Below are 26458 nucleotides of genomic sequence, written 5' to 3' on the forward strand. Positions count from 1 at the left end.
TATGTGTTTTTATGTGTTTAATTGTTTGCTTGTGTGCTTATCTTAGGATTAGTGGATTTTTATCCTAGAAGGGTATTTTAATCATTTTAAGACTAAGGACATTTTGGTCATTTATTGACCAAAATGTTGAGGACATTTTGGACATTTATTTTCCGAAAACTTGTTTTTATTGAATCAAATGTTGAGGATAAGACTTGATTTTTGTAACAATGAACTTAGAAAGGATAGGTAAGGCATAGGCGAGCTTATAACATGTTTTTTCTTGAAAATGATTTAATTTTGAAGAATGAAGAAAATGAGACGAACTTGTTGAATTTTTGGAAATAATCGGAATTGAGGAATGATGATAACATGATTGCACTACCGTGACGTTATTTAAGGTGTTAACATGACGTGTTGATGTGTTTGAACATGAATGCTTTATTTTGGTGAAATACTTGAAAACGGATAATTGGTGACAATATGCGAACTTTGTTGAAATGAATGTTTATGATCTTATAACTTGTAAGCAGTTTTGTAAAAATCATAACATGGTGACTTAAGAATGAATCAATGTCTGATTGATGAATTAAATGTTGTTATCATGATGTGGTGAAATATTCGTCCTTATGTGATTCGGTAATTTGTGAAATATGCGTCCTTATGCGATTCCGAGCAAACCTCTCCAACTACGATGTGGTTCAGAGATGAACCAAGCAGAAGTTGGTGGGCATGTAACACCCAAGGCTGATGAGGACGGGGATTGGTCGCCGGTGCACAAGGCATGACAACGAAAGGCTCCCGATAACTTCTAGAGGAACCGAATCACATCAGAATGAGAGGGATCCTGAGGCTATGTAGGTATGAGACTACATGGTTGAAGGAAGGCTTATAAGAATTGTTTGATACTACCTATATCAACAAGATGCATCTTCTTTTCGATAACTTATTCCATAAGAACTCTACAGTTAAGCGTGCTTGACTTGAGGCAGTCTGGGATGTTGCAGTGATATTCAACGTCACTTATCTTTCTTCCATCCACTAGACAGACACATAATCGTTCCTTTTGTATACAATTTGAACTCCAATGGAAAATGAATCATTTTCTTTGTTCAACCCATGCCAATGATGTTACTTATGCATTTGGGAATGAACCCTGAAAGTTTATTGTGTGAAAAATCCAATTGTATTAACAATGAGATGTTGCATAGTTTTGGTGGAATGTTATCTTCAAACTGGTTAGATCTCAATATCATCACCTCCATATTATGTGACATCTTCACTGATACGGTTGTAGAGAAATTGTTTTCTCCGATATGAATTAATTGCAAATTTGTTATATTTGATAGGTGCAATGAAAAATTACCAGACAAGTTGTTGTAATGCAAATCCAGTGCTATGAGATTGATAAACGAGTCCATGGATTAAGGAACTTCACAAGTTAGCATATTACTCTTCATGAAAAGGAAAGATAAGCCTTTCCAATACTCCCAACATGACTAGGTTGTGCAGTGGATGGAAAAAAGAACGAATGAGAAGGAGTGTCGAACGTGACTTAATTCACGTAGGTTGTATTCCAACATGACTTAAGTCACGACCAGTTTAACTCCTGCGCGACTTAAGTCACGTGGGGGTATTTTGAGAAGTTCGGTTGAGAGTGAGCGAATTTTGTTGTGAGAAGAGTAATTTTCAATTCCAAAAGGTACTAGCAATTTTCACGCTCTGGATAGAATAGGATTGTATAGGTGTGGAACCATATCATTATTAACAAGTTTGATTCTCTCTCTCTCTCCCTCCCTCCCTCCCTCCCTCCCTCTTATATGTCCCTTATTGTAGTTATAATTCTTCATCCACCATCACAGAAGATAGTTTATGGTTAAATTTTGACTTGAAACCATTGTATTAATATTTACATTCCTTCTTTTTTTATTTAAATAAGTGTTCTTTGCAGATTTAGTTTCTTCTTCTTCTTCTTGATTTCATCGTCTTAGTGTGACATTTACATTGAGTTTTTTGTTGTCTTGGTGCAACGTTCGTTTATTTTCTCTTCTTTGTGACAGTGTTAGTTTGGCTCATATTGTCAGATTAACTTTGATCTATTCATTTGATGACTTTGACGTCGCTAACTGTAACAGCCCGATTTTCGCTAGATTTATTTTATTATTTATTTATGTATGTTATAGTGCTCTTATGCGATTATTTTTCTCTGTGGTATTTTTGGTTTGGATTCGTAGAATTCGGTGTTAGAATGGTATTTTAGTCATTTTGGACTCAGGGGTATTTTGGTCATTTTGAGAGTAAGGGTTATTTTGTAATTTTGCTGAGGATTAATTTTAGTGCTTAGTGAGAGTTGATATTTTACTAAGTGCTAGAGAGTGTAGTAATTATTTATAACTGGTAGGTGATCGTCAGTATTACTTTTTACCGTTAAGTGAGTAGTAACATTTTGGGGTTAGAATAGAAATGGGTTAGGCCCATTAAGGTGTTGTGAGTTAAGCCTAATTAAGTGAGACCTATATAAACTCTAGTTGGTAGAGAAAATAGGATTTTACCAACATTTTCATTTTCATTAGAGAGAAGAGGTAGAGAGAGAAAGAGCAAGAGGAGAAAAAGGGTTTGAAGAGAAGGATCTAGAGAGAGCTAGAAGAGGCTAGAGATTCAAGCTTTGGGGGAGCTAAAGTGAAGCCCTAGTTGGTGATTGTGAAGAATTAAGGTAACGGGGTTAGAACTCAGGCATAATCAATAGTTGTAGTTATCCCTAATTCTTTGCTTAAGTGGTTAATTGGGATTATGATGTAGAAAATTCGTGCTTAATTTTGATGGCATGATTATGTGCATGAATTGAATGTTAATTGTGTTGTTGTTGTTGAATTTGTATGTCAAAATGGGTAGATATGAACATGATATGTTTTTGTATGAAATTGATGATGAATGAAATTGTTGTTGTTGAATTGTGGATGAAATCATGTTCAAATGTTGTTGTTGTTATCTTGGCATATGTTGTTGTTGAATTGATGCAATGGATGTCATTGGAATGATGAATTATTGATGAGTTTGTTGTTGTTGTTGAAAGTTGTGGAAAATTGGTGAATTGGTGAATTTTTAATGAAGTAAAGTTGAATTGTGATGTTGATGATTTTTAATGAATGAAACAAGTTGATTATGATGAGTTATGGTATAATGATTTTCTGATTTTGGCCATTGATTAGTATTGAGAAATCGTTTGGGAGAAAATTAGGATTTCTTGTAAAAGTGATTTTTAAGTGCTTTTGGAAATAAGTGATTCTGGGATAAGCTGGTTTGAGAATGTGAAAATATAGTTTTTCAGAAAAATATGATAGGATTAACTGAGTAGAACGCGTAGGCGAAAACGGAATTAAATTTGGGTTAACGGTCGAGATTTTACTAACAAAACAGCGAACCGGAAAAGTCGGGACTGCACTGAACTGCAGCACAGGCGTCAGGTTGCTGGCTGCTCACGCTTGAGCGCAGCACACCTATGCCTAAACGCAGACAGGCAGCCCCTTCCGGGCAACAATTTTGTTGTTCCTTGATTGGGCGCTTCAGGACCAATTCCGGACTTCCAAAATCGATTCCTTTGATGTTTTTCGCTATTTTTTAGGTCTTCTAAACCTTTGGAAACATCAAAAGAATTGGGTTGAACTTGACTCCTTGGATTTAATCAAGCTTATTGTTGATTGTTCAAGAAATGTCCAAGAACGCTGATTTTTCCGAAACTTGGTTTCTCATGAGAATGAAGTAGGGTTAAGTATGTATGATGTTTATATGACTTCTAAAAATGGTTGTGATTGGTTTCATCAAGTTTGAACTTGTTTTGCTTTGAAAATGGAAATTTTGGGAAAACTGATAAAATGAGACGAACTTTGGAATTTTCATGATTTAGTCGCATTTGGCCGGTGAAACGCCAAGGTATCCTCTACTGCACTCATAGGTGGCCTAGAGGTATACTTCGTTGAGACATTGGAACTTGTTTACTTGGTTTTGGCTCAATTGCTCAATTATTTCTAATGTTGTGATTTTAAGAGACGAACTTTGTTGAAAATGGTTTTAAGGACCGATTGTCCTATAAATCCTTTATGAATAGATTGATATGATTATGAGATGATGTATGAATGGTTGGTAGGTGATGAATATGATATTTGTGACCATATGTTGGTTTTGTTCCTTTATTTGGATTGTAAGAAATTATGTGGAGATGTGGCAACTATATGTTGATTGAGTGGTGGATGTTGTTGATGTATAATTATATGTGACAACTATATGTTGATTGAAATGTGGATGTTGTTGGTGATTGTATATATGTCAAGTGGTGGTGAATTGTTGTCGATGCATATATACTAAATGTTGGTGATATTGAGGTGATTATTGTTTGTGTGAACATATGCATTGTAGTCGAGTCATATGTTCATGTATTTATGACTGATAGTGGCGGATTTTATATCCAATTGAGGTGACTACAATGTTTTTGTTGCATCGAAGGTGACGACCTTGAGGTGATCTGGTACCGCATGCATCTAGAAGAGTCTAGAGCATCATATGCATTTGATTAATTGATGAGTCGTGTCATAATTGAATATATGACTTGGTGAATTTGTGTATTGGTGAAATTTGGTGGATGTTGTGATTATGTGGATTGGTGTATATGTACGTTGGTGGATTTTGTTGACGGTTGTGAATAATTAAATTGTGCTCTAATTGCATGTATTACTTGATTGTGATTATACACTTGGTGAATCAATTGATGATAACTGTTTTGATAATAATGATGAGGTGGGAGTTGTATATGTATATACATAAGATGTGGTGATTTCTTTGATAATGATGATTGCTTGCTTATAACTTTGAAATGATGGATTGTACTTGTTGAATTAAGCATGCTAGAAGAGTAATGAGGTGAGTAATATTTCCATCGATTGATGTTGATAAATGATGAACTCTGTCGATGACTTGTTTAAATGTGTCTGTTATGCTATGATAATAATGTGATAGCTTGAGGAGCAAGTAATGGGGGATAATAATCATGTGATGCTAGTATTCTAGGAGGGATTATGTATATGCGATATGTATGAATCCTTGAATGTTATGTTCTCATATGTGGATTATGTTTGATGTAATGCTTACCCCCAGTGGTTTTGACCGCCTACCTGTCTGTATGGATGGGTAGACGTTGTGCAGGATTAGTCGCTTGGTGAGTTGCTTGGTGGTTGCTTGGATAGCTGAAGTTAGCCTCCACTATCGTTTGGAGTTATAGTTTAGGGCTCTGATTAGGTCGAGTCGGTGTCCCTTTACTTTTGTTGGATTTTATTTATGTTGAGATGTACTCTCTGTTGAGAGCTTAGAGGATTTTATGATGTTGATGTTATTTGACCATGACATATGTATTGATTTGGAGATGTATTGATTATATCCGTTGTGACTGTTGAGATATTATATATATGCACGTTAAGATGTTTGGATTATGTTAGACGTAGCGTCTATTTCTTGAATATTTGTTATATTCGCATGTTTTATCGCTTTAATAGAAATAGGGTGTTACAAGTTGGTATCAGAGCCTGGTTAGTCTTGTCCGGACTAGTATTCGTTGAATTTCCTGTGAGTATGCGACATGTACGGAAGTATTGTCGGTACTTGTTGTGTTGTTCCGTTCTTTTATGTGGGTTTGAGCGTAGTGGGGGAGTAGCAGGTTGCTTCTAGTGTGTTAGTCTGGCAAGGGAAGGTATCTGTGGCTGCGGAAGCTCAGTTTGTTGTGGTTTGTGTTAAGGTTCATGTCGATTTTGAGTTGGATCTTGTGTGTCTTCCGTTGTAGCATATGGACGTGATTTTTGGTATGGATTGGATGTTGACTTTTGGTGTTAACATTAATTGTTTGACCAAGAGTATAACGTTTTCAAAGCGGGTAGTTGAGGAAGATGGAAGGTTCTTAACCGCGGAGCAAGTTAATAAGTCTTTGGGCGGCGAAGCTAGTGTGTTTATGATGTTTGCTTCTTTGAAGAAGAGTAGTGAGAAAGGAGTTGATGATTTGCCGGTAGTGCAAGAGTTTCCAGAAGTTTTTCCGGACGACATTATCGAGTTGCCGCCGGAGAGGGAAGTTGAGTTTGCAATTGATTTGGTGCCAGGAACGAGTCCTATTTTGATTGCGCCTTATCGGATGTATGCATCAGAGTTGGGTGAGTTGAAGAAGCAGTTGGAAGAGTTGCTTGAGAAATAGTTTATCAGGCCGAGTGTTTCGCCGTGGGGAGCTCCAGTGTTGTTGGTTAAAAAGAAGGATGGGAGTATGAAGTTATGTGTGGATTATCGGCAGTTGAACAAGGTGACGATCAAGAATCGGTATCCGCTTTCCGAGGATTGATGATTTGATGGATCAGTTGGTTGGTGCGGAAGTGTTCAGCAAGATTGATTTGAGATCAGGATATCATCAGATTAGAGTGAAGGCGGAAGATATATCCAAAACTGCGTTCCGAACGAGGTATGGACACTAGGAGTATTCTGTGATGCCATTTGGAGTATCTAATGTGCCAGGTGTCTTCATGGAATATATGAATAGAATATTTCATCCTTTTCTAGACCGTTTTGTGGTGGTGTTTATAGATGATATTTTGGTGTATTCGAAGTATGAAGAAGAGCATGCTGAGCATTTGAGGATTGTGTTGGGAGTCTTGAAGGAGAAGAAGTTGTCTGCTAAGTTGTCGAAGTGTGAGTTTTGGTTGCGTGAAGTGAGTTTCCTTGGTCATGTGATTTCTAAAGGTGGTATTGTTGTGGATCCGTCGAAGGTTGATGCAGTGTTGCAGTGGGAATCACCTCAGTCTGTTTTTGAGGTTAGAAGCTTTCTTGGGTTGGAAGGTTATTATCGGAGGTTCATTGAGGGATTCTCTAAGTTGGCGTTGCCATTGACGCAGTTGACTCGGAAAGGGCAAGCTTATGTTTGGGATGTTAAGTGTGAGAAGAGTTTCCAAGAGTTGAAGATAAGGTTCACTTCAGCTCCAGTGTTGATTTTGCCGAATCCGAAGGAATCGTTTGTTGTGTATTGTGATGCTTCTAAAATGGGTTTTGGTGGTGTGCTTATGCAGAATCATCAGGTTGTGGCTTATGCTTCGAGACAGTTGAAAGTGCATGAGAAGAATTATCCGACTCACGATTTGGAATTGGCGGCCGTTGTGTATGTGTTGAAGATTTGGAGTCATTATTTGTATGGTTCTAAGTTTGAGGTGTTCAGTGATCACAATAGTTTGAAGTACTTGTTTGACCAGAAGGAGTTGAATATGAGGCAAAGAAGATGGTTGGAGTATCTTAAGGATTTCGACTTTCAGTTGAGTTATCATCCGGGAAAAGCGAATGTTGTTGCTGATGCTTTGAGTAGGAAGTCGTTGCATATGTCTGCTTTGATGGTGAAAGAGTTGGAGTTGATTGAGCAGTTTCGAGACTTGAGTTTGGTTAGTGAGTTAACGCCGGATGGTGTGAGGTTGGGAATGTTGAAGCTGACGAGTAATATTTTGGAAGAGATCAAGAATGGACAAAAGGAAGATTTGGAATTGGTTGATAGTATGGTGTTAGTTAACCAAGGTAAGGGTGGAGATTTCAGATTGGATGAGAACGGTGTTTTGATGTTTCATGATCGTGTTTGTGTACCAGTTGTTCTTGAGCTTAATAGAAGGACTTTGGAAGAAGGTCACAGAAGTAGTTTGAGTATTCATCCAGGAGCGACTAAGATGTATCAGGATTTGAAGAGGTTGTTTTCGTGGCCTGGAATGAAGAAAGAGATCGCGGAATTTGTGTATGCTTGTTTGGTTTGTCAAAAGTCTAAGATTGAACATCAGAAGACGTCAGGTTTGATGCAACCGTTGTTCGTGCCAGAGTGGAAGTGGGATAGTATTTCTATGGACTTTGTTGGAGCGTTGACGAAGACTGTTAAGGGTTTTGATTCGATTTGGGTGATTGTTGATCGGTTGACGAAGTCGGCACATTTTGTTCCTATCAAGACCGGTATGCCTGTGGCGAAGTTGGCTGAGATCTACGTTGAGCAGATTGTTAGATTGCATGGTATTCCTTCTAGTATTGTGTCGGATCGGGATCCGAGGTTTACTTCTAAGTTTTGGGAGAGTTTGCAAGTTGCTTTCGGAACTAAGTTGAGGTTGAGTTCTGCTTATCATCCCCAGACTGATGGTCAGACGGAGAGGACTATTCAGAGTTTGAAAGATTTGTTGAGAGCTTGTGTGTTAGAGCAAGGTGTCAGTTGGGTCGAATGTTTACCGTTGATTGAGTTTACTTACAACAACAGTTTTCATTCTAGTATCAGAATGACACCGTTTGAGGCTTTGTGTGGTAGAAGGTGTAGGACATCATTGTGTTGGTATGAGTGAGGAGAAAATGCTTTGTTAGGACCGGAAGTTGTGCAAGAGACTACGGAAAAGGTTAAGATGATTCAAGAGAAGATGAGAGCGTCTCAGAGTAGGCAGAAGAGTTATCATGATAAGAGGAGGAAGGACATTGAGTTTCAGGTTGGTGATCATGTGTTTTTGAGAGTGAATCATGTAACCGGTGTTGGTCGTGCTTTGAAGCGTCGGAAGTTGACTCCTCGTTTTGTTGGACCATTTGAGATCATTGAGAAGGTTGGGGTTGTAGCGTATCGGATTGCGTTACCGCCATCTTTGTCGAATCTTCATGATGTGTTTCATGTGTCTCAGTTGCGGAAGTATGTGTATGATGCGTCTCATGTGATTCAAGTGGATGATTTGGAAGTAAGAGATAATTTGACCGTTGAGACTTGGCTAGTCAGGATTGAGGATCGTGAAGTGAAGCGTTTGCGTGGCAAGGAGATCGTTTTGGTTAAAGTGATTTGGGTTGGACCGACTGGTGAGAGTGCCACTTGGGAATCAGAGAGTAGGATGAGGGTTTCGTACCCAAAGTTGTTTCCTTCAGGTAATTTTCGAGGGCGAAAATTCTTTTTAGTGGGGAGAGTTGTAACAGCCCGATTTTCAATAGATTTATTTTATTATTTATTTATGTATGTTATATGTGCTCTTATGTGATTATTTGTCTCTGTGTGTATTTTTGGTTTGGATTCGTTGAATTCAGTTTTAGAAGGGTATTTTAGTCATTTTGAACTCAGGGGTATTTTGGTCATTTTGAGAGTAAGGGTAATTTTGTACTTTTGCTGAGGATTAATTTTAGTGCTTAGTGAGAGTTGATATTTTCCTAAGTGCTAGAGAGTGTAGTAACTATTTATAACCGGTAGGTGACCGTTAGTATTACATTTTACCGTTAAGTGAGTAGTATCATTTTGGGGTTAGAATAGAAATGGGTTAGGCCCATTAAGGTGTTGTGAGTTAAGCCCAATTAAGCGAGACCTATATATACTCTAGTTGGTAGAGAAAATAGGGTTTTACGAACATTTTCATTTTCATTAGAGAGAAGAGGTAAAGGAGAAAGAGCAAGAAGATAAAAAGGGTTTGAAGAGAAGGATCTAGAGGGAGCTAGAAGAGGCTAGAGATTCAAGCTTTGGGGGAGCTAAAGTGAAGCCCTAGTTGGTGATTGTGAAGAATTAAGGTAAGGGGGTTAGAATTCAAGCATAATTAATAGTTGTAGTTATCCCTAATTCTTTGCTTAAGTGGTTAATTGGGATTATGATGTAGAAAATTCGCGCTTAATTTTGATGACATGATTATGTGCATGAATTGAATGTTAATTGTGTTGTTGTTGTTGAATTTGTATGTCAAAATGGGTAGATATGAACATGATATGTTTTTGTATGAAATTGATGATGAATGAAATTGTTGTTGTTGAATTGTGGATGAAATCATGTTCAAATGTTGTTGTTGTTATCTTGGCATATGTTGTTGTTGAATTGATGCAATGGATGTCATTGGAATGATGAATTATTGATGAGTTTGTTGTTGTTGTTGAAAGTTGTGGAAAATTGGTGAATTGGTGAATTTTTAATGAAGTAAAGTTGAATTGTGATGTTGATGATTTTTAATGAATGAAACAAGTTGATTATGATGAGTTATGGTATAATGATTTTCTGATTTTGGCCATTGATTAGTATTGAGAAATCGTTTGGGAGAAAATTAGGATTTCTTGTAAAAGTGATTTTTAAGTGCTTTTGGAAATAAGTGATTCTGGGATAAGCTGGTTTGAGAATGTGAAAATATAGTTTTTCAGAAAAATATGATAGGATTAACTGAGTAGAACGCGTAGGCGAAAACGGAATTAAATTTGGGTTAACGGTCGAGATTTTACTAATAAAACAGCGAACCGGAAAAGTCGGGACTGCACTGAACTGCAGCACAGGCGTCAGGTTGCTGGCTGCTCACACTTGAGCGCAGCACACCTATGCCTAAACGCAGAGAGGCAGCCCCTTCAGGGTAACAATTTTGTTGTTCCTTGATTGGGCGCTTCAGGACCAATTGCGGACTTCCAAAACCGATTCCTTTGATATTTTTCGCTATTTTCTAGGTCTTCTAAACCTTTGGAAACATCAAAAGAATTGGGTTGAACTTGACTCCTTGGATTTAACCAAGCTTATTGTTGATTGTTCAAGAAATGTCCAAGAACGCTGATTTTTCCGAAACTTGTTTTCTCAAGAGGATGAAGTAGGGTTAAGTATGTATGATGTTTATATGACTTCTAAAAATGGTTGTGATTGGTTTCATAAAGTTTGATCTTGTTTTACTTTGAAAATGGAAATTTTGGGAAAAGTGATAAAATGAGACGAACTTTGGGATTTTCATGATTTAGTCGCATTTAGCCGGTGAAACGCCAAGGTATCCTCTACTGCACTCATAGGTGGCCTAGAGGTATACTTAGTTTAGGCATTGGAACTTGTTTACTTGGTTTTGGCTCAATTGCTCAATTATTTCTAATGTTGTGATGATGTGAGACAAACTTTGTTGAAAATGGTTTTAAGGACCGATTGTCCTATAAATCCTTTATGAATAGATTGATATGATTATGAGATGATGTATGAATGGTTGTTAGGTGATGAATATGATATTTGTGACCATATGTTGGTTTTGTTCCTTTATTTGGATTGTAAGGAATTATGTGGAGATGTGGCAACTATATGTTCATTGAGTGGTGGATGTTGTTGATGTATAATTATATGTGACAACTATATGTTGATTGAAATGTGGATGTTGTTGGTGATTGTATATATGTCAAGTGGTGGTGAATTGTTGTCGATGCATATATACTAAATGTTGATGATGTTGAGGTGATTATTGTTTGTGTGAACATATGCATTGTAGTCGAGTCATATGTTCATGCATTCATGACTGATGGTGGCAGATTTTATATTCAATTGAGGTGATTACGATGTTTTTTTTTGCATCGAAGGTGACTACCTTGAGGTGATCTGGTACCGCATGTATCTAGAAGAGTCTAGAGCATTATATGCATTTGATTAATTGATGAGTCGTGTCATAATTGAATATATGACTTGGTGAATTTGTGTATTGGTGAAATTTGGTGGATTTTGTTGACGGTTGTGAATAATTGAATTATGCTCTAATTGCATGTATTACTTGATCGTGCTTATACAATTGGTGAATCAATTGATGATAACAGTTTTGATAATAATAATGAGGTGGGAGTTGTATATGTATATAAGATGTGGTGATTTCTTTGATAATGATGATTGCTTGCTTATAACTTTGAAATTATGGATTGTACTTGTTGAATCAAGCATGCTAGAAGAGTAATGAGGTGAGTAATATTTCCATCGATTGATGTTGATAAGTGATGAACTCTATCGATGACTTGTTTAAATGTGTCTGTTATGCTATGATAATAATGTGATAGCTTGAGGTGCAAGTAACGGGGGATAATAATCATGTGATGCTAGTATTCTAGGAGGGATGGTTATGTATATGTGATATGTATGAATCCTTGAATGATATGTTCTCATATGTGGATTATGTTTGATGTAATGCTTACCCCCAGTGGTTTCGACCGCCTAACTGTCTGTATGGATGGGTAGACGTTGTGCAAAATTAGTCGCTTGGTGAGTTGTTTGGTGGTTGCTTGGATGGCTGGAGTTAGCCTCCACTATCGTTTGGAGTTATAGTTTAGGGCTCTGATTAGGTCGAGTCGGTGTCCCTTTACTTTTGTTGGATTTTATTTATGTTGAGATGTACTCACTGTTGAGACTTTAGAGGATTTTATGATGTTGATGTTATTTGACCATGGCATATGTATTGATTTGGAGATGTATTGATTATATCCGCTGTGACTGTTGAGATATTATATATATGCATGTTAAGATGTTTGGATTATGTTATACGTAGCGTCTATTTCTTGAATATTTGTTATATTTGCGTGTTTTATCGCTTTAATAGAAATAGGGCGTTACACTAACATTAAAGATCCTGATGCATGAATATTCCAAACACTTTAATTGTCATATTTGTAGTCTTTGTCACATTCGTAAACATGTCGCTGCTATATTCTATTAACGTGGATGTTGTGAATAAGTTTGTAAATTCATATTTTTTGGTTTTATTGATTTTTTTCTTGTGCAACCCTCCAATTCAAAGGAAAAAGAGACGCCGATAATCTGAGTTCGACTGAGAGATAAGTAAAATCTAACCAATAATTGAGCTCGGTTTTAATGATTTTGAATTGCAAAAAGATATATCGTACGACAATTTTGAATACGGAAAAGATACGGACGCGTGAAAACGTGTTATCGCTACGAGCTGCTTCTTTGTACAAAAAAAAAAAAACAAGATTAAATTAAATAAATAATGAAACCCCTTAATAGAAATGAAAGTGAGCACCAAAACAAAAACAGAGAAAAGAACCCACGTTCACCACTCCTGCCGTAATTATCTCCTCTTTCCCGCTAATCAAATAATCTGATTTAAATTCAATCTCAATTGTTGTGATATAGGGTCGTCGTTCTCTTTATCACGCTCTTGTCTCTTTCAATCAGGTCTCATATTCATTCTCATGTAACTCTGTTTTTGCCTACCATCATAGCTTCCATTGATTCATAGCACTAAAGCAGAGTATTTCAGTTTTAATTTACCTACAAGTAAGTATTTTGTGTATTTGTTGTTTTTATAGATCATTAAAAGGAATTTTGTGCAGATTGATTCATTTTTCATTTATTTAACTGTGTTAGTCAATTAATATAGTTTTTTTCTTTAATTTGTTGTATTAGTGCACGAAGAATTTGAGTCTTGTGATGAATTGGAAACTAATGATTGTTTAGAAGCAAATGGTACTTGTGAAGAAGAAACACCTTGTGATGGGATGTCATTCAGATCTGAAAAGGAAATTACTGAGTATTACAAGAATTATGCTGAAAGGGTGGGTTTTGGAGTTAAAAAAATTAGTTCTAAGAAAGGAGATGAGGGGAAAATGTATTTTACTTTTGCATGTAGTCGAGCTAGAAAGTATGTGAGTCGCCCAAAGAATTTGTTAGAGCCGAATCCTATAACTCAAATGCAGCGAAGGCCAGATTGAATGCGTGTGTTTATTTTGACGGAACAACTAAAATTAAAAGTGTTTTTTTTAGCATAATCTTGATCTAAGTCCAGGGAAAGCAAGATATTTTAGATCGAACAAGAATATAGGGGCACAAATGAAGAGGAGGTTAGAACTCAATGATCAAGCTGGGATTAATGTAAGTAGAAATTTCTGATCCTTTGTCGTTGAAGCAGATGGGTATGAAAATCTCACATTTGGAGAAAAAGACTGCTGAAACTACATAGACAAAGTAAGACGACTACGACTTGGGACAGGAGATGCTGAAGCAATACAAAAATATTTTGTGAGGATGCAAAAGCAAAACAGTCAATTTTATTATGTGATGGATGTGGATGAAGAAAGTCGGTTACGAAATGTGTTTTGGGCAGATGCAAGATGTAGGGTTGCATATGAATATTTTGGCGAAGTCATAACTTTCGACACCACTTACTTGACAAATAAATATGACATGCCTTTTGCTCCTTTTGTTGGAGTAAATCATCACAGTCAGTCTATGTTGTTGGGTTGCGCTCTGTTGTCAAGTGAGGATACTAAAACTTTTACTTGGTTATTTAAGACATGGTTGGAATGTATGCATGGCCGCTCTCCAAATGCCATAATCACTGATCAAGACAGAGCAATGAAGAATGCAATTGAGACTGTCTTTACGAAAGCTCGTCATCGGTGGTGCTTATGGCATTTAATGAAAAAGATTCCAGAAAATTTTGGCAGCCACTCTGACTACGAGTCTATCAAAACACTTTTGCATGATATTGTATATGATTCTTTTACCAAAAGTGATTTTATGACGAGGTGGGAAAATATGATTGAGTGTGACAAACTACAGGATAACGAATGGCTGAAAGGGTTATTTGTTGAGCGACATCGTTGGGTCCCTGCATATGTAAGGGACACATTTTGGGATGGAATGTCAACTACACAACGAAGTGAAAGTATGAACTCGTTTTTTGATGGATATGTAAGCTCAAAGACAACACTGAAGCAATTTGTTAAGCAATATGATAATGCATTGAAAGATAAAATTGAGAAGGAAAACATTGCTGACTTTCGTTCTTTTAATACAGTTATTTCTTGTATTAGTCACTTTGGCTTTGAGTTCCAATTCCAAAAAGCATTTACCAATGCAAAGTTTAAGGAATTCCAACTGGAAATAGCTTCTATGATGTACTGTTATGCATGTTTCAACAGATTGGAGGGTTTGGATTCAATATTTTCTGTTACAGAAAGTAAGAATGTATATGACAAGATGAAAGATATTGTGTTCATGGTGTTCTTCTATGAAAAAGACTTTGTGTTAAAATGCACCTGCTGCTTGTTAGAATTTAAAGGCATTTTATGTAGGCACATCCTTTGTGTGCTTAAGCTCATAGGGAAAACAGATTTCGTGCCATCTAATTATATTTTGGCACGGTGGAGGAAGGATATAAAGCGGAGGTATACACTTATTAAATGTGGTTTTAATAATTTGGCTGGAAAAACTGAATTGCAACGTGTAGGTAAAGCTTGTGATGCCTTTTATGAATTTGCTTCAACAAGGATAAATAGTGAAGATGATTTAGTGAAAGTAATGAACTTGATTGAAAACATGAAAATTGAGTTACCATGTAATGAAACATCTCCTAGAATTGTAGAAGAAGATTGTTCGGCTCAAAACCAAGCTACCCTTCTTGATCCTAAACTAGCTCAAAGTAAAGGGCGTCCTCCTTCAAAAAGGAAGACTTCTATAGTTGATCAGAATGTGAAGAAGAAGCTTGCACAAAAGAAAACTAAAAAAAGGAACCAAAATAGTAAAAAGATTCAAGGTCAAGAAGAGGTGAGCATGAAATTCATAGTATTTATTGATGTTATATTTAATAGTTGAGATGTCTAATTTAAGATTTTTTTATGCAGGGCCAATGCACATCTAGAGGTCAAGAAATTGAACATGGAGTGTTTTACAGATCTCAACTTGGTGATGGAATTGACACACAAGAAAGCATTCAAGTAAACAAACAATATAATAGTCAAGTAAATCAGGTGCATATATAAGATTCATTGCTCTGCCTATTTCTATTTGATAATTCATTGCTCTGTCTATATAAAATGTACACGATATTACATTGCATACTAAGCATCAATGTTTTCTATGTAAATATTTTAGCATGAGCAGAACTTTTTCTGGAGCAGTGAAAATGGTAGTGTGATTAATGTAGCTCCCTTCAATCCAAATCAAGAACATCTTGGTGAAGTAAACAAGGTGCAAATATAGATTTTTGGGTTGTTTTATTTTTATTTAAAATTAATATCATAACAAAATTTGTTGTGTTTTATTTTCCGGAATTTGTTGTGTTTTATTTTCATTTGAACTTTTATATCATGAACATAACTGATTAAGTATATATTCTTGGCTGACTCCTTATTATTCTCAGCTCACAAGACCATAACACTGTTGTTTTTGGTTTGAACTGCTGTCTGGTTTTCTGCAGTCAGGGCATGAGGGTCTGCAGGATTGTTGTTCTGCTGTTTAGTGATTGCTATTCTGCTGTTTAGTGTTTACTGTTTTGCTCAACAAAGTGAGCGGCTGCTTGAAATTGTGTTGGAATATGTTGTTATGTTGTTTAGTGTTTGCTGTTTTGCTCAAGCAAGTGTGCGGCTGTGTTGCTGCTTCTGTGTTTTTGACCCTTTAGCAGCAACTAAATTTGGAATATAAAGCTTATGTTTTTAGCTTTGTTATGGGTGGTTTTGGTAGTTGTTTGTATTAGTGTTCATGTGTACTCGTTACTTCTTGTTTGATTTTATCCGCAAGATTTTCGTGTTCCTTACACAATCTCGACGAGAATAATATTTGCCGATTAAAAAAATAATCTATAGCCTTTTATTTGGAAGGAATATCATGTTATTGATGCTAAAAGAAATACTAAAGAATATTAAAACTTGAAGTACACAAATTGATGCTAAATGTACTTTTTATTCATTGACATGTATAACATAGACATGAGTAATATTAAATTACATGGATAGTCTTAACACAGACCTCCTAAAATCCAAATGCTCACTATAAATTTTTCTCTTTTTCCTAAAAGCCAATTTAAAGCACCATCACAGTCCCACAACTTCAGCTAGGATTGGAGTCATGGACACCTTTTCAATCTTTCTTTTTGCCGTAATGACCACACCCTCATGGTTTCTAACGATCAGACCCCAGCATGTGTGCCCATCTTGAAAGCATCCCACATCAATATTAACTTTCAAAACACCCAAGGGAGGGATTTTCCAACCTTTTGAGGACTCTGGTATAGGCTCTCTGCTGCTATTCATTCCTGGTGTCTGTTTCAATTATATCATCACAAAGGTACTGAAGAATCTCAAGCTTCAAATTGACAGGTTGTTTGTAGTAGTCAGTTCTGAACATTGAGCGGTTAGCATCAAAAACTAATTATAAATTCAGAACTGTGAATCAGAAGGTACTCGGCCGTGAACATGGGCTATGTGACAAGGTCCAAAAAATCCCCATTAAGATTCCTGCATTGAAGGAAAAGTATAAAAATGGAGAACATATTACAGACATGATCAATGAAAATTTAAAATACAATATACCGCAGGCAAATGGATGCAGATTGGCAACCCTCATGGGAAAGGAATTCCAAATGCTTTCTCAAAGTTTGCAAAATAGAAACATGAATGTTGTCAATTAATACACTAGGGATTTCAGACTTAAGTGCAGCTACAAAATTTTCCAACTCAAATGGACTAAAAAATAAGAAGGTATTGAATGATCTTAAATAAGCATAGACAGAAAAATTTCAACAGGAATGTCATCTAAATGCAAATTTTGAGAAGAAGGGGGTAATTGCAGCTTTGGAATAGGAACATTGCACTGTTCATATTTCTCACTTCCAGGCATTGAAGGTTAGCTGACACCCTGCGAGAACTCCTCCTCAAAGTAGTGTCCTGGGTGGCTTTTGGATTATTTGACACTTTTCTTCTCTTCCTCTGACATCATTCTCAACTATTACACTGTCTTTCATCTCACAGATATCTAAGGCTAATCTGTAACCTAAACCTGCACCACATGTCAAACAATATTAAGTTGATAATGAGATGTAATTTAAAACCAAAGTCAATCCAAGATCAATGGAGACTATATTGATTTAAAATCATAATAACATGATAATACCAAAAAAATGAACTTCCAACTTTAATCAAAGTTTTAAACTAAAAAGAGTGTTCAATTCCTAAAGCAATCTACTTTATTTTAAAACTGAAAAGATATTTTATCTTACACAGAGAACAAATTAAAAACAGAGATATCAGTTGTAATAAATAATGAAAGAGAAGAGATTTGGTTGCATATCTTCATTCAAATAATAACAGTACCAAGTGAAAACCAACATAAAATAATCTCTGGTAGATATATAAGAGACTATAAATGAACATTGATAATGTAATGGACTGTAAATCTACCTCAAATCTATTTTAAATCTGTCGAACTCAACTCTCGCAGTCTATGGTAATTGAAATATAGACAACGGGTCCTATCCCATATTCAAATCAAGTGAAACATCAACCTTTCATATTCATAATTTGATGCTGAATGAAAAGTAGCAGAAAGACCATCCAGAACCATAGCAAAGTCAACAGCCGCCACATTTTCTTTGCCATCATGACTTTCCTTTTCCTCAATCAAACACAAAGAAGCACCTTCAGCTATATTCTCAACCGAAACACGAAATTCCTCTGATTTGACAACATCAGAGACACAATCCAAATCACCATGAACACCATCAACTTCCATAGACCTATGCTCAACATCTAACTCGATTCAGAACACACATCTTAAGAATTAACATGATGTCGAGGAAGAAGGGGATTTCCCAATTTTTAGAATTAACATGTAAATTTGTTGAATAAGATGACTTACCCTGAAGAAAAGAGAACACGAATATGGAGTTATAGTTCCGGCGCGGTGGTTGGCGATGACTGAGCGGCGGAGGACGAAAATGATCAACGGAGAAATTGCTCCTTTCAGAGAACTAAATATGGTGGATGGTGATGATTGACAACGGAGAGAAGGAAAGGAGAGAACGCTTCTGATATTTTGTTAGATATTGAAAACTGAATAAAAAAAGAATTTATTTTTATTTAAAAAAAAGTAGGAATTAATTGAGCAACTGCAGCGCGTGAATGATTAAATTTCACACGCGTCCGTGAAATTTCGTACGGAAATTTCCGTGTTGAATAGCAAAGCTATTTTGAATTTGTGTCATTAGATGTATTCGATTGAATGTTGTTTTTAGAGTTTTTTTTTTGTTTTTTTTGACAAAGTTGTTTATGAGTTAAAAGGTAAAAATAACGTCATTATTCACAAGCCTTGCCTTTTCAGTTATAAGACGAAAACACGCCGAAAAGAGATTATATAAACGCCGAAGTGAATATTTATTGATGAGAGGAACACTTGCATAGGCACAGACCTAACACCTGTCTTTTGGGCACAGCCAATAGAACTTTGACAATTCATGTTTATGAGCTTTTAAATCGGATAAAAGATTAACTGTTATCATATAAGACTCTTTTAAGTCGGTTGAGCAAAAAAGCAATGTTAAAAAGTTTTTGCCTTTTTTGGAAATATAATATATTTATTTTCGTTTTTATTTTTGTTCTCATCCCTTAGGATTGTATTACTGGCTCTGATACCAGGTTTGGGGCAGAATCGCCCGCGGAATTTTCTCGAACTTCGTTTAACATTTGTTCGATTTTTCTTAACCCTTGAAATGGTTTTAAGAGCGTTTTAGCTCTTTCTTTTTGTGTATTAGTAAGATTTTCTAAATCTTCTGTTTCTCTTAGTAGATCATCAATATATTCTATATGATAAACTACAAATTCTTTAGCATGGAAAAGAACTTGTCTTAAAACAATTCTTTCATTGTAAAATTCTATTTTAGAGACTATATTCTCCAGTCTTTTCTTAAAGAATTTTAGTTCTGTTATAAGACCTAATCCGGGCATTATTGATTAGACACGGAATTATTGATGAAGTCTTCTTCAACCTTTTTCAAAAGGTTTTCTAAGTAACTTAATTTCTCAGCAGGCCATAATAAGGTCTCAGCTTTTTCTTTTTGTTGGGTGGAAATAATTTTTATTTCTTCCAATTCTTCTAATATTTCTTCCACGTATGAAATATGTTGAATAATTAAATCACGGATTCTCCAAAGTGTATTTTTCCTTTCTATTTTTAGAAAATTTCCTTCTATTTTATTAACTAAATTTTCTAGCCTTATTTTGAATAATCTTAATTCATTTTTTATTGTTATTCCAGACATTATAATTTTTTATTAATTTTCACAAGTTCAGTTTTTATTTCTGATAAAGTTTTATCAAACTTTTTCTTTTCATAACTATCTAATGAAGTTCTTGGTGGTAAAAACCTTGATTCACTAGTACTTTCTTCTTGTTTTAGAAGAGGTGTTCTTTCTATTGTCATAATAGATTTTGATCTTTTTAATGGTTTTAGAATTGGTGATTCTAATTTTATTAGTGGTGCAAATAATTCGTCTATTTGTATTTTTTCCTTTCCACTAAACTCTATACTATAATGAGAATTACTTAGTGCATAATTCATTTTATAACTTACACTAAAAGGATGATTTCCTGGTCTCATAAGGTCCTGATCCTTAAGTTTATAATGAATTACTAAAGATCTGTTCAGATCTACATCATTTAGACTTATGCCTATTTGTAGATTTATGTCGAATTTTATTTTTCCACATTTTAAATTTCCTTCACCTTGAGCTATTAGTGAATGTTTATTATTCATTCTAGCATCTTCTATAAGAAGTTCTAGTTCTGAATCTATTCCTTTCATAATAGTGCTTTTTATGATTATTTGGATAGTTGATATATGAATATATCCTATCTTTTGTCTTTTTTCTAATGATAAATGTTTTAATCTATTATTAATTTGATCTTTGTCTATTATGGATATTACAACAGATCCATCTGTTGATTCCATTGGTACGACAACTTTTCCTATCATCATTCCATATTTTAGAATGTTTTCTCTTGATAATTTTTCTTTTATTAAAGAAAAAATACTTTTTTGTTTGAAGTTTTCTTCAGGTTTTAAGGTAAAATCTACCTTTTCTATATGATCTACTAATACATCTGCTATAAAACCAGATGAATCTTCTTTTTTCATACTAAATTCCATCATGAAATACAAAAAATTGTAAATTGTAAAATATTTAAAATTATACCTGACTTTGGTTAGATGACTTTGATCTTTCGATCTTTTGAATTTTGAAATAATCTTTCGATTATTGATATTTGAAGCTTTAAAATCTTTTGATTTGGTTATGACAACCTCAAATCCTGCAAAGTCCTTTCCCAACAATGTTTCTCAAACTATATGGTACTTACTTCATTGATTTAAGTTGTAAATACAAATGAGCTTCAAGGCTCTTATTTATAGGCGGAAAGGAATTGCAAGTGGTTTACATGTCCTTGTCCAAGCCAGCTAAAAAGAAAAACAACCAAAACATGCAAAGAAAAAAGTAAACACATTGTCACATAAGGTGATAAGATTCCTTACCTAAATGGACCCCATCTGACTCAGATGATAAGGTTCCATTATTACAACTTTATTTCTACGGTCATTTACATGACGCGTGTTTAGGCTTTTCCTTTTGCCTTATCTTCAGATGCTGAAGTTGTCGGTACTTTGTCTTCTTCTGCCGACACTTTGTTTTTTGCACACCATTTACAGATATTCCCTTTGTAGAGTGAGAAGTATTGGCAGCACTTCTGTTGTACTTCATCTGGAATTCGGTAAAGACCATTTTCGAATCCCGAGAATAATTCTTCAAATTGAAGTGTTTGTTTGAGATGCTCTGTTGAGACCTTCTTCTTTGAGTCACAGACCATAAAACAAAAGTCTGAGACGTATAAAACTTTGTAATTAATAATGGATGATCCATGTTTGATCAAGTAATCATAAAAACGCTTCATTTGCTGAACGAATGAAATTAACGTCCATCCAACACTTGTTGCATTTGGTTCTAGATAGGTTTTGTTTGAAATGCCTATCTTTATGATTGTTCTTGGCCTTACAGCCATTTGATTGTTTTCTTCTTCGAACCATGGATATGTTTGTTTGAATTGGAGAAATATTTCTCTTCCCTTAGCAAGAAAATCATTGAATCTTTTTGCTGTGTCACCAATCTCTTTTGGAAGATCAGCGAGTTCTTGGAATCTACGACCTTCTTTTTCATCAAGATACACAGTCTTGAGCATCCCATAGTCATAGAATTCTTTGAGCAATTCCTTGGATATACCTGGAACTGTATTAGCTTTTACCCCATGCTTGGTGTTGACCGGATAAAAACATTCAAGTGCCAATTCTTCTTTGAAGTTTGCTAGCCATCTCCATTTTCCCATGAAATCATCAAGGGTTTTTATCTTATTTTTCTCTTTTTGGAGGTTTTATAATAGATCCTGCTGAAACCTTCTTTTTTGATTCCATTTTTGATGGTTGACCAATGTCTTTTGCTATGGCCATTTCTTTGTAAGAGGCCTTGTAAGCTTCTTTTGCTTCTTCCATGGTTGGATAAGCTTTGTGTCTGACATTTTTGCCGTTGATATGAAGACTTGCAATTGCCCAATTGCTATAGATGCCTTTCATTGGACCATCAAAGATGACATACACCTTCTTCCCTAGTTGTTCGTTGATTGGATCAACGACAACGTTTGGTTGGTCTGAACCATTTTTTGGCTCTTCATTCTCTTCTTCGGCTTTGTCAGCCCATGACTTTTTTGTATCTTCTTCTAGCATGGAACCTGCTGAAGATGTTGATGAAAAACTTTGTTGTTCATCCAAAGTCTTTTTTGGATTTTTACCTGTTGTTGTTGGAGGTTCAACATTTATGATTTTAGTTAAGCTTTCAATCATTTTAATCATCTCCCCCCCTCTCTGAAGAGAGCTGTTTCAGCTTTTGGCTATGGATTTCAATTTGTTCATCCTTTTGCTTTAGGCTATTTTGGAGAACCTTTAAAGCTTGCTCCATTCTCTTGTCAATGTATCGGCAAAACAATTGTTTTCTGACTTTATTAGTTGAATATAAGGATAGAATTGTTGGATGCGTATTTGCCATCGAACAAGTCTTCCTTGTTTATAATCAACTTTTAAATTGTAGCACCAAAATCCGCTAACATAAGTTGAATCAGTTTTTAATAAAAATCTTGATGGAATTAAATCCATTCTCCATTTTTCTAGAACTTTTAAACAAGAAAGAGTTTCTTTCTCATTGATATGATATCTTGTTTCAGCATCCTTAAAAGATCCTGAAATATACTTGCACAAGACAAGTTCATTATCCTTAATTCAGATGTTATTACTTGAATAATCAAGTTTTGTATTAGTCGAAACTGTTTTTATATCTGATCGCCCGTTAGGGATATCTGATTTTAACTGTGGGGTTGCACCCACAATGGTATAGGATTGTTGTGGGGTTTCATCCTTAACATATCCACTGAGATTTAATCCCAGTTTTTGTTTACCATTAGGTAGAGCTCTCATAACTCCAGCCCAAGTAAACTGATCTGCATCAACATTTACAACCAAAAAATCACTTTCTGTTGGGTTGTATAGTTGTGGTAAAACTTTTAGTTTTTCTTTGATTGATTTTACAGCCTCAGTATCTTCCTGTGTCCATTTCCATGGCACTTTCTCAGATATTTTATTCTGTAAAATTCTTCTATCATTTGCTAAGTCTTTGAAAAACCATTCATTAGCAATATAATTTAAACATCCTAAAAATCTTTGGATTTGTTTTCTATCTACTAACTGATCAGGAAAAAGTTGAATTTTTTCTTGAACATGTGGTGATAAATCAAGTTTACCTCCTTCTCTTATAATAAGACCAAGGAATTCAATTTCTTGTTTCAAAAGTGTTGACTTTTTTCTAGATAGAACAATACCTCTATCTTTTATCCTGTTTAAAACAGTTGTAACATCTTTAACATGTAGTTCTTTACTTCCTTTACTAAAAATTAAAATATCATCGATATATACAAAGCAAATATGATCAAGACCTTTAAGAGTATTGTCCATAAACCTTTGATATATTGATGGTGCTTGTTTTAAACCAAATGGTAAAACATTCCATTCAAAATGTCCTTCTGGACAGCTAAAAGTTGTTAAGGGTTTTGTTTCTTCTGATAACCTTAGCTGCCAGTATCCAGATTTTGCATCTAAAGATGAAAACCAATTACATCCTTTAATTTTTTCAAAAACGTAATCTTTTCTTGGTAACTTATAAGAATCACTTATTGTTGAATCATTAAGTTTCTTGTAGTTAATTACCATTCGAGCTTTACCTCTTTTTATCTCATTATGTTTTCTGACATAAAAAGTCGGCGCTGAGTGTGGACTGATAGAAGCTCTTATTAGACCTTTTTCTAATAATTCTGCTATTTCTTTTTTAAATTTTTCCTTATCTTCTGGTGAATAAGGGATTTTGTATAAAACCTTTACTTCTTTTTTAGGATCCTTGAGTTTTATGACAATTGATTCCTGTATTTTATTTACTACAGAATCTAATGGATTTTCAGAACAAACCTGATCTAAATAATGTTCTAGATTTTGTTCAACTGTTAAATAAAACTTTCTTTTATCCCACATACTCCTAAGTACATTGAGATTATATGAAATTGCCTTTAAAATTTCATTTTTTGTTACAATATTTGTTGTAACAAATTCACTTTCTTCTGGATTATTTACATCAAACCATTTTAATGTTATAGTATCAAGTTTTTGAATGAAAGGATTATATAACTTTAAAAAGTTATTTCCTATTATCAAATCTAATCCAGAATCATGTTCATAAATTGACCTTATATAAAAATATCTATGTTCAATTTTTATAAAAGTATTTTTCAAAACAAACCATAACTTGTATGTTTTTTTATCAGCAATAATTATTTCTTTTGGTTTTTTCAGTCTAATCCATTCATTGGATATAGATTTTTTTCCATGATTTTCTTTTTATTCAAAATAACCTGAATAAATGTTGCATTAGGATTCCCATTTTTTAGGATTTTCCTACTCATTTTTCAAATTCTTCTTCAGTAGTATATTCAAAGATACTACTTCCATCAGAATCTATATCCGATTCTATTGGTTCGAAACCTACTTGCCAAATTAGCTTTAGGGTTTCTTTTTTAGAATCTTTCTTTTTGGGACATTCATTCGCATAATGTCCTTCTTCATGACATAACCAACATGTACATGTTTTCTTTCCTTTGGGGCATGAGTTCTTTTTAGGATATTTTTTCTTTCTCCTAAAATATTTCTGTTTATTAAATTTCTTAGGAAATCTCTTTTTCCTCTTGTACTCCGATCGATCAATTTTCTTAAAGATTTTCCTTTTCCTTTTTCTTCTAGACTTATTGCAACCATAATTGTCAACCCTGTCCTAAAGTTCATTACAGCACCAATTTATTTGTGCTTCTCTTTTTGTCATTTTATCTATACATTGTTCAGATCTCCATTGTCTTAGTGCAGTTATCCTAGCACCTAGGGTATTTTCCATTCCCATTACAGTGTTTAATTTTTCTTGGAAAATCTTTTCCATTTTTGTTCCTACTGTTGGTGGAAGTTTGTTATAGAACAAACCAAGAAGATTATATTCAATTCTTATAGCTGAGTTAATTGAATAGTAATATTTTCCAAACTCACAAATGAATGGTTCTATTTGACACATATTACAGATTCTTAGATTAAAGATTTTATGAATATTAGTTGTTTCAAGATCGGCTTGTCCATCAATTGAATCATAGCCAATAAACTCTCTTCTCAGTATTTCAAACACATGGGTAATTACTTCTGTGTTTGTTCCAGGTATATTTGGGTTTGGATTTTCTGAAAGAAAATTCCAGACATTTCCTATAGTTTTACTTTTAAGATAATTGAAAATATCTCTTGGCCCTAAGGCTTTTAACTGTGGATCTAATTGAATGGTTAACATATTATTACGATACCATTCTCTTAATTCTTTTGCTGCATCTGCGCTACAGTCTAAGTCTAAATCATTTGCTTTATTTTGACTTATTATTGGAATATATTTTGGTGGTATATTTGCATATTTTCTATCATTCATTCTTTCTTGAATAATCTGTTGGTCAACAAACTCTTCTTTACCATCACGACGTCCTCTTTTACGACCTTGGTCTGATGATTCCGGGTTATCAGTTTTAACAAGCTCTACTTGTTGTTCTTCTTCTTCAAAACTCCCAAGGGAATCTTCTGAATCGAAGTCATAAACGAATTTGCTTTCATCTTCTGGTTCTTCGATGTTTTTCCCTTTATCGCTAATATTTAAAGTAGCCATTAGGGTTTGTAATTCTTGTAATTGGTTGGCTATTTCTTCTTCTGTTTCGTCCATTATGCTTTTGGAGCAAAAAAGTGAGAGTTTTGTTCTGATTTTTTAGATTTTTCTGGGATTTCTAGTGTTTTTATAGTATCTCCCCCCTCTTCTTTGAGCAGAATTTGTAATTCTTCTAAGGTTAAACATTTATTTCCTTTAGGCAAAAGTCTTATTAGATCGATTAAATCGTCTAATTTTTCGCATAATTTTTCATTTAATAATTTTTGATTTTCTTCTAAATTAGATCATTTTTCATTGAGTTTTTCTTCAAACTCTTTTTCTGGTCGAACTTCTACTATTTTATCTAACTGTTTCTGAAGTACTGTTAGATTTTCAAGAATATCTTGTATTTTTTCACTTACACCTTTATTAGCCATGTATAAACTTTTGTATTCTAAGGCTTAAAAGATTTGCTAAGTTTTCATACTCCCAGTATGTGAAGTAGTCATCTTCGATTATTAGGAACCAAAATGTTGTTTCTCTTAACCAATTATTTTGATTTTTCATTCTAATTATATTATTATAATTAGGTTCTAATATGAATGGTTGTGGTATTATTTTTCCAAACGGAT

At 34.6% G+C, this 26458-nt stretch overlaps 1 long non-coding RNA gene and 1 pseudogene across 2 annotated transcripts; one reads left to right on the top strand and one right to left on the bottom strand.

Annotated features, from left to right (window-relative positions):
* Positions 1-632: 632 nt before the first annotated feature.
* LOC146937332 (protein FAR-RED IMPAIRED RESPONSE 1-like) lies at positions 633-15796 on the top strand (annotated as a pseudogene).
* Positions 15797-16407: 611 nt separating this feature from the next.
* LOC146937333 (uncharacterized) lies at positions 16408-18588 on the bottom strand. Of its 2 annotated transcripts, none has more exons than XR_015030919.1 (3): positions 18389-18587; positions 18036-18279; positions 16408-17530 (listed from the first exon to the last, which is right to left on the bottom strand). It is a non-coding gene; the product is annotated as an uncharacterized LOC146937333 (long non-coding RNA). The 2 variants fall into 2 exon arrangements; XR_015030920.1 differs by having other exon boundaries at positions 17087-17530; positions 18036-18266; positions 18389-18588.
* Positions 18589-26458: the final 7870 nt, after the last annotated feature.

Source organism: Medicago sativa, chromosome 3 (assembly GCF_051527215.1).
Source record: "Medicago sativa cultivar Bolivia chromosome 3, Bolivia_mono, whole genome shotgun sequence".
NCBI classification, from domain to species: Eukaryota; Viridiplantae; Streptophyta; class Magnoliopsida; order Fabales; family Fabaceae; genus Medicago; species Medicago sativa.